This window comes from Lissotriton helveticus, chromosome 1_1 (assembly GCF_964261635.1).
Source record: "Lissotriton helveticus chromosome 1_1, aLisHel1.1, whole genome shotgun sequence".
Classification (NCBI taxonomy): Eukaryota; Metazoa; Chordata; class Amphibia; order Caudata; family Salamandridae; genus Lissotriton; species Lissotriton helveticus.
In genome coordinates, this window is record NC_136057.1 from 1,394,949,949 (window position 1) to 1,394,967,378 (window position 17,430).

Consider the following 17,430-nt stretch of genomic DNA (forward strand, 5'->3'; position numbering starts at 1 on the left):
CTCACCCTCAACCCCTCACCCTCACTCACCCTCAACCCCTCACCCTCACTCACCCTCACTCTCACTCACCCTCAACGCCTCACCCTCACTCACCCTCAACACCTCACCCTCACTCACCCTCACCCTCACTCACCCTCAACACCTCACCCTCACTCACCCTCAACACCTCACCCTCACCCTCACTCACCCTCAACCCCTCACCCACTCACTCACCCTCACTCACCCTCACTCACCCTCACTCACCCTCACTCACCCCCTCACCCTCACTCACCCTCAACCCCTCACTCACCCTCACTCACCCTCACCCTCACTCACCCTCACTCAGCGCAACAACAGCATCTTCACTAAATATATTTAATAAACTTTAAGCTATTGGCAATATAAAATAAAATCCATTTTATTTACGTATTAATTATTAATTGTTTTTTAAAGCCATTGATTTTTTTTATATCAATACATATAAGTCACATATAAGTCCCGTTAATACAAAAAATGTTGCTTTACAAATGCTAGAGGTGTCACATTTACAAAAATTATAACTATTGACTTTGTAAATAAGAAAGCTATTAATTTAGCTATTTAGAAAAAACAACACATAAATAAAAAACAAAAAAATAACACCTATAGCTCAAACTTTCCTACTGCGAGACCTATTGCATTTCCAATGCTTGTTTACATTGCGCCGATTACGGTCGGTGGGGGGAGTGGGTCTTCCTGATATGCACTTGTATTATAAGGCCGCACAACTACGAGTCCTTGTGGAATGGTCCCAGCAACTCTCAGAAAAACACTGGCTGCATATGGACAGGAGTGTCGCGGGTCGGTCCATATGGGACCTGGCTTGGAAGCCCAAAGGTGATAGGCCCAGGAATGCCTATATCAGTACCCCCACTAGCACGGTGCTGAAAGTGTGGGACACGGTCTCAGGCGATGAGTTGTTGGTTGGTCCTGATATACGACACCCCTGGTACAATCAGATGGGCTCGGCGATTGTACACGATATTGCCTGCTTCTGCTCCGGCTACCCCCCATGGCAGGACTTAAGACATGGACTTTGGATCTTGTCTGATGACCTGCGAGGTGCTTGCTTCCTGAATTGCTCTGCCCATATGTAGTCTGCATTACAGGGGTGTCGCTCATTGTATTGTTTTTTCTTCTTTTTCTCCTATTTCGTATTCTGGAAACCGAAAAATAAAAATTTTATAAAAAAAAAAAAATGAATATCCTATAATTTGTTTACATATTACTCATCCTCAGAATGTTCTTTACATAGCCCAGGAATAAAAAAATCAAAATATAGTATAATTACCCTTTAAAATGTGTTTATTACACCTGCGCAGAGTGAAATTCCATATGCAAATGTCCTCATTATGCGGTACAACACAACTTAAATTAAATGTTAATGCTAGGAGGTCACAGTATGAGTATTAAGCTTTATAAATATTAAAAAACGATTTTTAAAAGCACTTATATTTTAAAATAATTTTTCATATTTCATATTTTTTCTTTTAATAAAACCAATCATTTTTGATAATTCCACATATAAAAGCAAGCCGCATCCCTTGCCTATCATATTTAGACGCATTCATTCACAAGCCTAAGTACAGAAGCCTAACTTGAAACATGACAAATTTTTGCGCCACTTTTTTTTTTTAAAAGGACAATTATTATTTAGCAACAGAACCAAGAATATGCTTATAAAAAACTCTTAAGAATGGAAATCTCTACTTTAAACCTTTTCCTCATATCTAAAATAATGAACCTGATTTTTGTAACCTTTTTAAAACAGCATTCTGAAATGCAAAATTTTGCCCCGTGTTTAACTGACGAAGTCCTGGCTGAGTGAACATTCCTGTCTATTTGTGGCCTACAAAAACGACAGCTGTTTGCTTAGCGGCAGTAAAAGCCTGTCTTAGTGTTGAAACGTGAGCACGGTGGCTGTCTATTTAAAACTAAGACATTTCTAGTTTTAAAATACGTGTGCAGTACAGCAAAATCCAATTTATTCAGATGATGTGTTTGCCTGTTAATATCTAATACAATGTATCTAAGGAAAATGTTTTATAATTGTTTATTTATTACAAAACACACACTTTCGTTTTTGAGGCCTTTTATTCATATTGGATGTGACTTTTAATTTTATCTTTTAAGCATTTAACAGTTTGTACATGTGCGTAATTGCTTACTCTATAAATTAAATAGCAACATATAGCTATTTTAGCATATCATATGGTTAATTTCTGGATTTTTATTTAATTTCTACTTAATATTAATTAACTAACATTTTGCATAACAGACTGAAGACAACAAGAAAGACCACAAACACAAATTGCGCTCATTTTAGACATATACAGAAAGGGGTCAAACACTCGGGACACACAATACAGCGTGCTTAATAGCCATTATTTCATAAATAGCGCAATTGCTATGTACTTACAGAAGTTGTAATGTAAAACCACAAACCACTTAGACATTTAAACACACATTTAACCCACAGATCAACACTTAGGACAGAAACAAAGGACAGCCCACAGACTGCACTTAAACAAAACCATTTGTAGATACTAGTTGTAAGTCATATTTACAAGAAACGCTTCTCAATAGTATTCAAAAAGCCTGCAAAAACAGCCCAACAGACTGTTTTATTTCCAAGAAGCCAAAATACACTCAATTCACTAGCTTTGTCTGGCAGAACACCCAAAAAAATCGCTCTGCATATCTCCATTCATAAAATTGCGCAGAAAAAGTATCCTTGTTTGTATTATGTCATATTTTAATTCCCTGGGGAAACAGAATCACCAAAGAAGAAATATGTTGTTATACCTAAACCTATTTAGTTATTCCCTCAAGAGAGCCGGCTAATTTAATTCACATCTCACTATGGTACCTTCAAAAAGCAACACATTCTTCGATGTGTGCTTGAAACAGGCGTGTCAAAAATAGTGCAAAATATGCAGTATTATAATCAAAGTAGTTCTTAAAGTACTCTTCGTACGTTGAACCGTTCAAATTTCATAGGAGTAGAGAAAAATCTCCTCATTACCTGCCTATATGTGTTGCATCACATACATTTACATATTCATAGGACTAACTCAATATTTGGCCAATACATATCCAAAATGCCGTAGTAAGCGTTTCTAAACTACCTTACTAAATACAAGGCGTCATACTTACAGCAAGTGCCGTAAAACGGCTCTTACCAGTGAAATGGTTGTCCAAATTCTAACTGCCAAGTTCTAAATGACCTAACGGTCTTTTTTTTTTTAATACTCACACCAAAAAGGTTCTCAGTCAGGGGTGACATCATGTGGAGGATCAAAATCAGGAAGATCAGAAATATACTGGGCTGCAGAGACAGAGAATCACCAGAATCTCCGTGCACAGAGTACCTCCTTAATAGAGTCCTGTCCTGTCATCCTCAGTAGTTTTCTGTCTCCTGACAAGATCACTCCCTCAGATAGCCACTTCTCTGATGAGATCCACGTTGGAGCGCCAACTGAAGTAATCAAAATCCTTCTCTGGGGTCTCACTGATACTTGGTCTTTTTAAACCAACAAAGAAGAAATTGGCACAGAAGCTGAAATATAAAAGATCATTTTTATTTAACTCAAATGAGTTGAGACTACGTCACACAGAAGCCTTAGCAACTGAATGAGGCAGTCTCAAGAGTACAGAACACTGGGGCCTTATACGTGTGAGGATTACATACTCAGCATAAAACCAAGGGGCAGTCCTGGCTCATGTAAGCATGCGAAATGACTAAGTTGGGCATACAAGATCTACTTGCTCAACAAAGTGGGAGGAGAGTTACTTCTCCATACAGCAGCAAAAATAGCCTGACAGTTATACTAGAGAAGCAGGTGCATTCTACTAGCTAGGCCCTTCTGGGCATGTGCGAAGTGGAGGATGCTGAATATAGTTTGTCTCTAGGCAGACTACAAGAGCAGTTAACAGAAAGGTAGGACAGAGCACATGGCAGATAAAATGGCTGCCAGAAATTCAAAATGGCTTTCAGCTCATGCTAACAAATCTGTCCAATATTTAACATGAATGTATGACATTGTTCTGCATGCTTGATTCCGGTCCAGGAAAGACATGGCTTGGCAGTTCGGGCTGGACTGTTCCCATGAGGCACAGGGTCAAGGCTGATTTGCATATGGCCATCTCTGAACTAGGGTGGTGTGGTGAGCAACAAAACGATGGATTTAGGCCTAGATCTCTGTACTTGGGTGAATGTATGACATTGTTCTGCATTCTGTCCACCAACTGTTGTTTTTGGGTTTGTCACCCCGAGTGGGACGGATATGCTCAGACTTGAGTCCCGTGCTCTCCACGCCACTGAAGTCAAGCTATCCTGGCTGATGACGGCTGATAGCCAGAAACCGGTCCTAGGATGCTTGATTATGGTCCAGGGAAGACATGGCTTGGCAGTTCGGGCTGGACTGTTCCCATGAGGCACAGGGTCAAGGCTGATTTGCATATGGCCATATCTGAACTGGGGTGGTGTGGTGAGCAAAACAACAATGGATTTAGGCCCAGATCTCTGTACTGGGGTGAATGTATGACATTGTTCTACATTCTGTCCATCAACTGTTGTTTTTGCATTTGTCACCCCGAGTGGGATGGGTATGCTCAGACGTGAGTCCCGTGCTCTCCACGCCACTGGAGTCAAGCTATCCTGGCTGATGGCGGCTGACAGCCAGAAACCGGTCCTAGGATGCTTGATTTCGGTCCAGGGAAGACATGGCTTGGTAGTTCGGGTGGACTGTTCCCATGAGGCACAGGGTCAATGCTGATTTGCATATGGCCATGTCTGAACCGCGGTGGTGTGGTGAGCAAAACAACGATGGGTTTAGGACCAGATCTCTGTACTGGGGTGAATGTATGACATTGTTCTGCATTCTGTCCATCAACTGTTGTTTTTGCATATGATATGTACTATGTCACATTAAGATGAGCTATCCCCTTAATAAGCTTTCTCAGCAATGGGGGATACCCCTGGTACTCCTGAATCTCTAAAGAGTACACTGAGCATCCTGTTTAAGGAGGCAGGACATGAAACCTGGGGTGGCCTGACAGAAGGGAACAGAGTAAAACCATTAGCTACCTAAATATAAAGACTGATGGAAGACTTTCTAAATTTAATTGATTTCAAATATCTTTTTGAATGGCAGCACACAAACAAGAAGTGAAAGTGCAACAAATATTGAAATAGAACTTTAAGACACTGGGAGGATAAATAAATAAGTTGCAAAACGGTATGAGATACTACTATGGCAAACTAAGGATTTAAAGATTCTTCCAATTTACGCCACCTATGTATAGCAAGTAACTTTTGACACTCTTTATGCTAATGTAAACCAGCTGCACATAAGAGGAACTATTTGTTTACCTTGGACAGGGTGTGGTGGACTCATTACAAGTCATCAAAGTTGACAGGAGCTCAGGAAGGCTGCTGCAAGAAGTGCCCACAACAAAAGCATGTGACTTTATGAGCTGACTTGCTTTGACAGTATTTCAGCGGGACATAAGTACGATAAGTCAAGAATATAAAATAAGCCCTTCATTAATGCTTTTTGGAATCCAGCAAAATGAACAGTGTACTTCAGCAGAAAAAACGAGAAAAATCAAATTGTTTTATTTGATGCTGATTACCAGACGTGGTTTGAAAAATTGGATTGAGTCTAATCCTCCCCAGAGAAAGGACAGGATTAACAAAGTGAATAGAATATGCCTTAAAGATATAGGGCCTGATTCACAAAGAGCCTCGACACTTGTTGCGGAGGTGTCCCAGTTGTGTGGGAGGTGTCACAGTTGTGTGGGAGTCTCAACACTCGCGGCGGAACCCCCGCAATGAGAATTCTCATTGCAGAGATTCTGCCGAGTGCCGAGACTTCCCCACGACTGCAGACACTTCCCCACTACCGCAGGGCCTCTGCCACAAGTGCGGAGGCCCTTTGTGAATCAGGCTCACAGACTGCTCTAATAGCAAGAAGGTTCGCTATTGGCTTCAAATGGTTGAATAGTTAAATCAAACAACGTAAGGGTAAGACTTTGGTCCAATTATTACACTATCATCATTTCAGCTCAAATGAGTTAAGAAACAGACTTCACACTTATTCTGCTCTTGTTTGCACTACGTCTAATAGTATGGATGAAAGACACCCCTTGGGCCCTGATCCAGTTAGTCATTATGGGTATCGAACAATCAAAGGCGATGAGGACTAAAAAACACAAAAGAACCAAAGGGCTGTCAGACATGGAAGAATCCTCAAAGGTGTTGCACCAATTTCCAAGATCCTGTGTCTTGGATCCTAAAGTCCCTCATAAAGCGAGGCCCACATTTTTAAGATGCATGCACTACCAGTCATCACAGCTGTTTCTTAATTGGAAGATGTGCTTCCAGGTGACTTGTAATATTGAAACAGGATGAAAATTATTCTGAAGAGAACTTTTAAAGCATAACTAGAATGCACCCAATACAATAGGCAATTTTTGTAGGTATTTTCACACAGACTATTTTCTGCTATTGCAACATTGTATATGCTTTAAACAACATATTTTACTCTAGGGTGTAGAAAGGCCATTGTTAATAAAATGATGTTCTTGTGCCTCCATGCAATATAGAAGTATTAATTGCAAGTGAATATCAGCTAAATTGATATAATTGTCTTTGTTATGACATCTATGTATTTTAGGTCTATGTGTGTGTGTTACTAGATAGGTAATAAAGCCACAGAGCGTGTTGTATAATAAAAAGAGTGTTCACACCTGCCTCAATGACTGGTAATTGTATTTTCCAAACGCATGTGTGTGCATCCCAAGCCTCACGGACCCCAAGGGAGTTTCTATGATTAGAGGACCTCTGAAACTTCCCAGGTCCAAGTGTGAATAACTCATCCAGTACAGATGTTTTAATTTTGTTATTGTGCATCCAGGTACCTGTAGTCCTAATGTTATAATGAGCTAAAGAAGACTACAAGTGCCAGAATGTAAAAACACATTGGTTTGATAAACGACTGTCATATGACCAAGAGCAATTTCAAAACTCTGTACTGAGTAGCAATTATCTCCCAAATTAAATATCGAATTAGAATGCCCAAAAAGAAGAATATTTCTGAGAATGATAAACCTATCTTTTTAGGGCACTCTCTTTCTAAATTATAGGCTGAAACAGGCATTGGTACTATTCCATCAAGTTAGGTTAATAGATGACTCCTTATCAGCAGGGATACCATGTTCCAGTACTGGGGTTTCCTTCTCAAATCATACTTTTATGTATTTTGGTTGAAGTTGTTTAGTTGACAGGACCCAGGATTACAAAATGCAATACGTTATTAATGTAAAGTGCAGGGTTGGAAGCATGGTTCCCCTGATGACACGGAGTGAACTGGTAGCCTTACTATGTACATGGAAATTGCTATTGACTAAAAAGCAAGGACCGTTGTATGCCTTCCACATATCTAGAAGCCACTTGGCAGCTGTTGATGACGAGGAGTAGGTCGTGGTAGAATGTCCTTGTTTAGTATTAGTTTTAAAATCTAGAATGAGTAGGGTAAAGAATCATCTGCTGCTGGAAGGACTCTTGGACCTGTGGCGTCCGTGGTGACCGCGTTGATCGGCCGTGACTAACAAATTGCGAGCCTGTTGATCCTGCCTGATGGGGCCCTCTCCTCTAGAAATAAGTTGTCCAAGGTATAACACGTTTTAGTTTGAATCAGAACCAGTCACCATACGCGGTCTCTACCTTTTCACACTCTTGGGGTTCCGGTTACTAATTCACTGGATCCATCTGGCAGTCCATCTTAAACGTCTATTCATTTTTTGCTCTGCAATATTGGGACCTATATTGCTACAGATCCCACGAGAAGTTATACTGGTACATTTGCCGGTGAAGTACGAAAACTACTATTAGTGTCATCATTTGTGATTCTTCTTTGGATGACATCGGACCTTCATCGACATATTTTCATGGATGACTCCAGGTCGTGTTATGGTGCACGTGCTGTCTAGTTTATGCTACCCACAGAGACACAATGAATCACTTATAAATCGCCCTGAAGAAGTCCCATACTGGGACGAAACACGTCGGCTGTACTGTTTCTCTACCACGCAACGGAATAAAGAGATCAAAATTGAGGAGCCTTGCTCTTGTTATTATTTGGACTTAAACTTGCATTATCTCTTGTATTTTGTGGTGCACCTGTGCTTACGTTTGAATTGTTGAGTTCCTGTTGGAACTAGCACTGTGATGGTGGGTGCTATCCAGTGTGCCCACATATCCCTATGATGATAGAAAGGGAATTAATTAATAGAGTAATTGTAGGTTAGGTGCTGACATTAGGAAGGTTCCACTGTCCATTCAGGTTTTGTTAGTAAGGTAACCAGGTGGCTCCAAGCCACTGGGACACCACATAACTATTCCTGAGCAGGGTCAGCTTTAGTGTTGGTGGTGCCCAGTGCAACACCTACGTTGGCGCCCACCCTGTGACCTCCTTCTCCATGGATTCCCTCACTGTCACCCTCCAGCGGTGTCCCTCTTCTCTCCATAGTCCCTCTCATTTATTTGATTTCTTTATATCACTACTCATCCCGATGTAGGCCTGCAGAACCCTTGACATCGCAGACACATAATAGAGAGATGATGAATTCACCGCATAATAGAGAGATGATGAATTCATACAAGAGGGTAAATCAATGTATAGGACATCTTACATAGGACAGTGCGGGTCAAGATGCAGGAGTCACATCATCCAAACTAGTAGGCATTACATGTTACGAGTGCTTGGCCTGGAGAACCACAACCACTGCATTTAAACGATAACATAGTGGTTGTCGGTACTAATAACAATCTATTGCTACATGAAGAGGTACTTTGTAGCAATCTTAGAATAAAGAAATATTGCCTTGTAGTTTGCATGCAGCTCTTTGATGCCTGTTCATAGCTCACTTCCCTATGTTAGAAGGGCTGCAACTTAGGAACTGCAAGTAACAAAAGTATCTCTGTGACAAAAGTAATAACTTACTGAGCTAGTTATATAAAATACAAATTTATAACCTGCATGTTGCTTTGCAGCAGGTACATTAACCCTCTGTGCTACTTTTGATGAGTCAAAATTGTGATTAGATAAAACACTAACCTCTCCAGCATGTACACTAACCACCAGAGGCATCTTGCCATTATTATCCCTGAAAATTGCTGGCCACTCAAAGATATGTGCATGCTGTTCTTTTTTTCACCTGTTACTCTGGACCTGTCTTCTCTGTCCTCTCTGGTCATAGCGCAAATGGTGCCCAGTGCAGCAATATTGGTCATACTGCCCTAAAGCCAGCACTGGCAGCGAAATTGGCAATCTTGCTGTGTGTTGTACTAACGTGTGAACCGAGGGATTGGGGTTGAAAAACTGCGAAGGCCAATAGCTGTTTTACGTGCATTATTTTTTTAACACTGTTTGCGGTGATTACGACCGCGTTAATGTTTTTGTGCATTTCTGTGCTTTTAAATTACTGCGGTGACTACGATCACATAATCCTCACCTGTTGACCTCCTGGTGCTGGTCCCCGTTCCGCCACGGCTTGTGCCGCTTGAGCGGAGGGACAGGAATCACCTGGCGCACTAGCAGCGTCATCAGAGCTGCCCGCCCCTTCCCTACTTGAACCACCTCACAGCGCGGACGCGCGCAGCGGCGTGCCTGCGGCGCGCCAAAGGCAAGCCCGTCTGCGCCCGTCCGCGCCTGGACTCCGCCCGCCGCCCAAATTCCTGGCCGATTTTTAACTTGTGTGGCACTTGAGTGGTCCTGTATATTAACCATGATCTGCTATAACTGGCAGGAATTGCTCTCATTAAATCAAAAGAATCTATTAGAACCCCAGGCAGCCTGTTCCATGGATTCCCTTTTTAGGAATGACTCGGCCGCGCCGACTGTGTCCTCCCCACCGCATAAGGGTTTGGAGGAAATCAAGCACGAGAGTCCACAGGAATCAGGCAAGAGTAGTATGAAAATGGACTCTAATTCACTCACTTCTCTTTATCTTAATACAAGATCTATCCCTAAACATGCCTTAGAGCTTTGGTGCTTATTGGATAATCAGAAGCCAGACATTTGTTTCTGTACGGAAACGTGGCTTCACAACCAGGCTTCTCCCGATATTGCCACGGCTTTTCCCAGTGAATACCACCTGATCAGGCTTGATAGAGTGGGTAAACGAGGGGGAGGCCTCGCAGTAGCTGCGAAGGCCCCAGTAGAGATCACACGCCTTGACTCGCTCTCCAGTGACTCGCTGGAAATACTAATAATTAATATAAAACACAATATGGCGGTGTTAGGCAGAGCAGCCCTGGTATACAGACCCCCGGGAGCAAATCTGAATTCACTAATAATCTGCTGGATATCCTAGCCTCCCATGTGCTGGCCACAGATAATTTCATCTTACTAGGCGATTTTAATCACCATGCAGAGCTTCCACATAACGTGGATTCTTGTCATCTAATTTTAACCTTAGAAACCCTGGGTTTAACTCAGCGGGTTCAAGGATCTACCCATCTTGCCGGTCATCTATAGGATCTAGTATTTACTAATATGACCGATTTATATTGTGACCCTCCTCTGCAGATGATCTGGACGGATAATTTTTTAATACATTTTAAACTTCCCATTCCTTCTAGGTCACAGATCCCCGCCCGTAAAGAATCTATGCTTATCCGACCTTGGTATAAAATGACCTCAAGGGCGTTTAAGATGCATTTTAAGCCTCGGGACAACAATCTTAATGATGTTGGAACAATGGCCATGCAATTAGAGTCGTCTATCAGAAATACGCTTGACGAAATCATCCCGGAAAGGAAAGTAAATTTGAAAAGAATGGCTTCTCCTTGTTTTATCGAGGCTTTGAAACGCGAGAAAACTGATTGCAGATCGGCGGAGAGACTGTGGCGGAAGTCCAGAACGCCTCAAGACCGCATGAAGTATAAATCAATCCATTCTGACTATATGAAACATATAAAGGCAGAAAAATCTCTTTATATCACGCAAAGAATACATAAGGCATCCCAATCCAGCAAAGAATTGTACAATATAGTTAGGGAGTTTACCACCCCGCAGGTTGAACAATCCAAATTTGACCCCTCGCCAGAATGGGTGAGCTCACTGGCTTCCTATTTTCACAGTAAGATCCAGTTAATATATTACTCATTTCCTTCCTCCCCACAAAGCTTGGTCGCAAATGAGGAGGTTTTCTTTAATTCTGAGCTCGCCTCTGAAAATACGGATCTTCCATCCATGATACAATTGGAGCCCACTAACCCAGAAGAAGTGCTATCCGCACTTTAAAAAATTAAGTCAGGATCTCCTAATGATCCCCTGCTCCCCCGTAAGTGCAGTGAATTATTCCCATTGCTGACTGACGATCTGACCAGCATTTTTAATGCCTCCTTTGAGAGTGCTTCTTTCCCTAGTAGCTGGAAAGAGGCGCAAGTCAGGCCAATTCTTAAAAAGCCTAAGAGTGACCCTTCTGTTTTTTCCAACTACAGACCAATTTCGTTATTACCTTACTTTGGCAAGGTTCTCGATTTTTTGGTAAATAAATGTGTGTCCTCTTACATTGAAACCCATGCACTCCTTGACCCGTCACAGTCAGGCTTCCGTGCCACCCATGGCACGGAAACCGCAGTAATAGAAATAGTGGATAATATCCGACTCTCCTTGGATAGGAGCGAATCAGCCATCCTGGTATTATTGGATCTCTCCGCTGCCTTTGACACCATCTCCCACAGCATTTTGAAACATCGTCTGTGGGAGGTTGGTGTCAGAGGCAATGCTTTGGCTTGGTTCGTAGACTATCTTAGGGACCGTCACTCTTACATCAGGATGAACTCTCACGCATCTGCCACTATCCCTCTTTCCATAGGGGTCCCGCAGGGGTCCATCCTTAGTCCCCTATTGTTTAATCTTTATCTCCGCCCTCTGGCCCATATTATAAAATCCTACGGCTTCTCCACTGTGTCTTATGCAGATGATACGCAAGTACTTATTACCTGTAGACCTGATCTCCAGGAAACCTGCTCCAGCTTTAAACAATGTATGACTCACATTAAAAACTGGATGAGTGATAACAAGCTTCAACTCAACTGCAGCAAGACCGAAATCTTACTATTCGGCAAGGCCAAGACCTTCTGGTCTCAGGACTGGTGGCCTCTTGATTTAGGGCCTTGCCCCGAGCCTAAAGAAACTGTGAGAGATCTAGGGATCATGCTTGACGGGGATCTTTCCATGAAGGTTCACGTATACCAGGTCGCTGGGACTTGTTTTGGTATCCTGCGACAACTGCGCAATATCTTTAATTGGCTCCCAACTGAAGCTAGAAAGCCGCTGGTCCAGGGACTGATTGTCAGTAGGCTCGATTATGGAAATGCTATGTTTGCATCCATGAATGAGAATCTGCTGACAAAACTACAAACTATTCAGAACGCGGCGGCAAGACTAGTGCTGGGCCTGCCTCCTAGGTCTGCCTCTAAACCTACTCTTAAGAAACTGCACTGGCTTCCCGTGCGCCAAAGATGTCATTTCAAAATCTTGAGTTTAACCCATAAACTCCTCCATGGTATTGGCCCTTCCTACCTAACAGAAAAATTAGCATGGTATACCCCGGCTAGAGCTCTTTGCTCCAGTTCTAAGTTCCTGCTGTCTCAGCCCAGAGTACGGACGTCTAGGCATGGATGCCGGTCCTTCTCATATGTGGCTCCCCAGCTATGGAATAAGTTACCTACTCATCTCCTGTCCCTATCTAATCATCTGGAGTTTTGAAGGGGATTGAAAGAGTGGCTTTTCCCTAAATAAGGTCTCCTCGTATGTATCTCCACTCTGGTAGGTCAATGCCTTTTTTCTGCAGAGCGCCTTGAGACCTCTTTTGGTGATAAGTGCGCTATATAAAAGCATTTGACATTTGACATTTGGTCCTGAGAATTCCGTTTACAGGTCATTGTTAGGGCTTGCCACTGTCCAGACTACACGTCTTTATGGAATCTACAGACACCACGGGGGGACCATTGTCCTCTCTATTCCTCAATTCATTAAATCTTGTAGTGGTTACTATATAGCTGAAGATTCAAATAAACTTTAAACAACTAAGCACTGGGAATCTTTTTACATTTTTACATCTTGACAAACCATTTTCCCTGTACAGTAATAATATCAGGCTCCAACTGGATTGAATTTAACTTACAACTCCCAGAATGCAGTGCCTTTTGAAATGAAAGTTCTGCCATATCTGTCAACTCATTTAGTTGGATTGTGCTTATACAGGGCAACATTTAGGAACAAGTAAAAGTAAAAGTTTGGAAAATAATCTGGGGAACTTGATTTCTCCCACCAACTTACATTGAAGTGGATGATAGTTTTAAGCAGCATAAATCTAAATTGAAGCAATTTTTGACTATATTACTTGGAGGTTTGCTGTTTAACTCAGAAGTGTTGGCATGCATGTGTATCACACACCTTGGGCTCATTTTCAACTTCGCAATATGTACTTCGGTGGGGGGAGCGGGGCACCCACTCTATAAACATTCCTATTTCTGGTCCTTCAAAATGTCTTCTCATCTATTGAATTTAATGGGATCACCTGCACCAACACCTTAGATGCTCTGTAGGTTAAAAGGTATGATGGTACTGGTTAAGAGGATATTCTGTTTACCCTAAAATTAATCACGAGTTACAATGTAGTTTCTGTGTCCCTGAGGTTACCATAATCATTCTATTATGTCTGTCTTACCTTTCCCTGCAAAGGTCAATAAGATGGCTCAGTGAGTAAATCATTTTCGATTACCATGAGGTCGGTATGTTGAATACTATCAAACTGAGTAATAATGATAATACCTATTATTTACTGTGCTTAGAAATGACAGAAGCATGTTCATGTGTTATATAAACAAACTTTTTTTTTTAAATATATAGAAATTATAATGACTGACACCTTCTATGGCACGACCAGAGGCCCAGATTGTGCTTACTTTTTCTTTACTGAGTCTCCACAGCAGCTAAGAAACTAACTGCCAGCTAGTAAACAGACACTAATCAACCACGACTCCCATGCTGAAGCGAAGTACAGTGCCTAAAACAACTAGACTTGACAGCACCCCCCCCCCCCCAGCTCTCCCAATTAGTTGAATAGAGCTGCCATCTTGACTGCCTATTTCTTTGGTAAATGTGCTCTGTTTCTGTATATGTTGCTTTCGTTAAAGATTTTTAGCCCTCTACTTACATTCATGTGATTTATTTTGCACTGGCTAATGTTGTTTCCTGCTGCTTTCGGGAAAGCTGCGACTCCCTCATTCTGCCGCTTTTCTGTGAGAATAGAGAAGGAGCAGCCCTGCTCACTCCCCATCGCCCACTCGCTGGTGTACCTTTGTGTCCGCATTTGCAGGGTTCATCCACAATGCGCGTGCGCGCACTTAAACTTGACGCAAGGTATGCGGCGGTCACGTGGCAGTTTGAAAGGCCACGCGCAGTCCTATTTCAGTGCGCAAAGACTGGGCGCCCCCCATTTTACACCCGCCTGTCAGCTTCTGACGTATGAGCTTTGCCTCGGGCTGATCTGGCCACCTGTATCCTTTTTCAAGTTAACTGTAGTGCAGTATGGTGGAAATAGGTACAAAATAAAGCTACGCAACCTGCCTTCCACTTGGCTGATGCCCAGTGTCAGATGACGGACTAATTCTTCAAACCGCTCACCACTAATGTAGGGCTTTTTTTGACTGGCACCCCAATTTAATCTCACCGTAGTCATTCGATTTATATCTCACCATTTTCTTCTAGAAGATATTTAATTTGGGGTAAGCTTATCCCTATTTGCCATTGTGGCCCAGTTGTGATCTGCTGTTGGTGAGTTACCCTTTGTACCACAGGGTGGGGTGTGTGTTCGTCTCTAGATGAGTGACCGGGTTTGGCCACATATAAGATGACTTCAGGCAATTCCTATACCTTGGATGACAACCAAGCATGCTATGAGGAATCTTCCTGTTACCTAGATAATGGTCTCTCAGTGGCTACTGAGAATACTGTGCAGAAATCTATTCAACAACCTATTGTGCTGGCCTTAACACCATTTTTTAAACAACTGGTTTCCTTGATTTCTGCTAAGGAAAATGATGAGTCCCAGGGTTCCCATTTGGCTCCCACTTTGGTGGAACCTGGGCAGCGGAAAAAAAGGCAACGCGAAAATCAGAACATTTGGCTCATTCAGATACCTCTGAATGGCTGGAGTCTGTATTTCTGGCAGACATTAGAGCAGCACACTGGGGCATTCTTCTTGGGATATTCAATTTGAAGCTAAAGCCTTTAACAAATGTAATTCTGATCGGACACCTACAATCTATTTGGTTCTTAGCATTCTTGGCATCTTTCCTCTTCAAGAGTGACGCTAAAGAAGAAATAACTTGATAAGAATTGAGTGCCGCTGCCACCAAGTTTTCCCACGCGCCTCTTAGAACTATATAATTTCAGTTGTGAGGACATTATCCACCAACATCTGCAGACTCTCCAGCCGAGGTAGCATATGTCCAGTCACAATAAAGAATGTAATTGGATAAAGGAGCCCACAATCAAGGACACAAAGTGATGGAACCCTTGTAAAGGTTAGAGTAGCATTGACTCAGGACATCAATCTGAACATGCTGTTGTTTATGAAGAAAGTCACAGGAGATTCAAAAAGGTATAGCTAGACCATGGAAGGCATGCCATGATAAACTGCTCGACCTAGCTGGAACCTTGACTGAGATTTTGGAACAGACATACCAAGTCACGGATGACTGGTCCCCGATCAACCACATCATTCTTCCAGGATAAGCACAATGAGCAAATTGTCTTCTAGGAAACAAGGCACACACATCCTTGAACAAAGTTTTTAATTCTGTCCTTTTTTTGAGAAGGTAGTTGTGCACCCTTTCAAGACCCAAGCAATTTCTAGTTGCACGTAGGCTAGGAGGTTAGCAAATGCAGTTGCACTCTTCACGTTCATGGCCAGAGGTAGATGAGCCATATTTAGAAGGGACAATAGCAGAAAGGCCAACAGCTTCATACCACCTTCCAACTGCACAGTTCAACATTATCCCTTTTTCCAAAGGTGTGGGAGTGGGTCATCTGCAAACTGTATGTTCACAAATGGTGCATTTTAGCTCATGAGGCGTGTGTGTTGGAGACTTTACAGGCGAAGTGACGAGTGCAAGGTTAGTGGTTTTATTTATTTTTTAATTCATTTTACCCATCCCGTCGTCTGTCGACTCCCCCATGTCCCGCCCCACCGCTCTTACCTGTGCTGTCCGTGCCTGTTTTAGGGGCTTACTTAGCAACTTATTTTTTTTCCAGAAGAAAGGCAGGGGTTCAGATTATTCCTGAACCTTTGGGAGTTCACTGGTTGGAATCTTTATCTACTGAACAAAATTGCGAGGGACCCCTCAAAGTCAGAGGCACAGGGTCTTCTTAAAGACAACAATCAAATCTCCCCTTATATCAAATGAGACTAAATTACTTCATAATATCATACTGCTGTGCCAGCTGTGCAAAACAACTAACAAACATAACAGAGACACAAAAGTATGTAATTTATAAAAAACATGTATGACAATATTCACAAATATATAAATATCCGGAAGGATAAAAAAGAAACACCATCCAGCTTAAAGGTTTAGTAACCCCTTCTCATTTCTCATAATTAAAACATTGACTAGGTCACAATTCCATATTTCATACACACAATGTGAGGAGAGAAGTTCTCAATGTTCGTCAACACATGTCGATGGTGTAATTTGTTGACCACCGTCTGGACAATTGTTTGGAAATCTCCCACACAAACTTTCACATTGGGTTATTTACATATAAGCAAATTAATAACGTGCCTAAAAACAACCAAAAAACATAATAAACGTATGCAATGTTATTTGCAGAGACTGCACAACAACTGAATTTTAACTCCTAGGTTGTCTCCATTTCTTAAATAGGGAGAATATTACTAAAACCCTGGGCAACAACTTCTATAAATACAAATTTGTTGTCCCAACAAAAAAGTTTACAACTTAATTATAAAAAGTCTATATTTCTTTTTACTAAACATTAAAGCCAGATATTTTACCTATGTCTTTGCACCTGCTAATGGACAATTCAACCAGTCATATTTAAATCGACTGATTATTAAAAAGTATTTCTCCCATACAGGAGCTCATGGATTCTTTATCACCATTTCAAGATTGCAGGTATCCTTCTGAGAGATCAGCAAAGATAAGGCAATTGGATGGTGCTCTTAGATCTCAAAAATGCATATTTAGTGGCCCATATATTTCCCCAGTGTTGGCGTTTTCAGCAGGTTTAGTAGAAAGAGCTGAAGTATGTACTTCAAACTTTCATTCTATCGTCAGCACCCTGGTACTTCAACAAGTTAATT

At 41.9% G+C, this 17,430-nt stretch overlaps 1 protein-coding gene and 1 long non-coding RNA gene across 4 annotated transcripts in view; one reads left to right on the plus strand and one right to left on the minus strand.

Moving 5' to 3' along the window:
* The window catches only part of LOC144825757 (uncharacterized), a 223,084-nt gene extending 208,649 nt beyond the window's left edge, over positions 1-14,435 (minus strand). Inside the window, exon 1 of the long non-coding RNA XR_013609552.1 lies at positions 14,257-14,435. This is a non-coding gene — a long non-coding RNA (uncharacterized LOC144825757). The remainder of the gene's footprint in view (positions 1-14,256) is intronic.
* Positions 14,436-14,509: 74 nt separating this feature from the next.
* LOC144825617 (coiled-coil domain-containing protein 159-like) overlaps positions 14,510-17,430 on the plus strand; it is a 395,593-nt gene continuing 392,672 nt past the window's right edge. The window contains exon 1 of one of the 3 annotated variants that reach the window (XR_013609480.1): positions 14,510-14,599. The gene's annotated coding sequence lies outside the window, so the exon portion shown is untranslated. Of the gene's footprint in view, positions 16,220-17,430 lie in introns of all 3 variants that reach the window. The other 2 variants (XR_013609460.1, XR_013609486.1) reach the window with 2 other exon arrangements.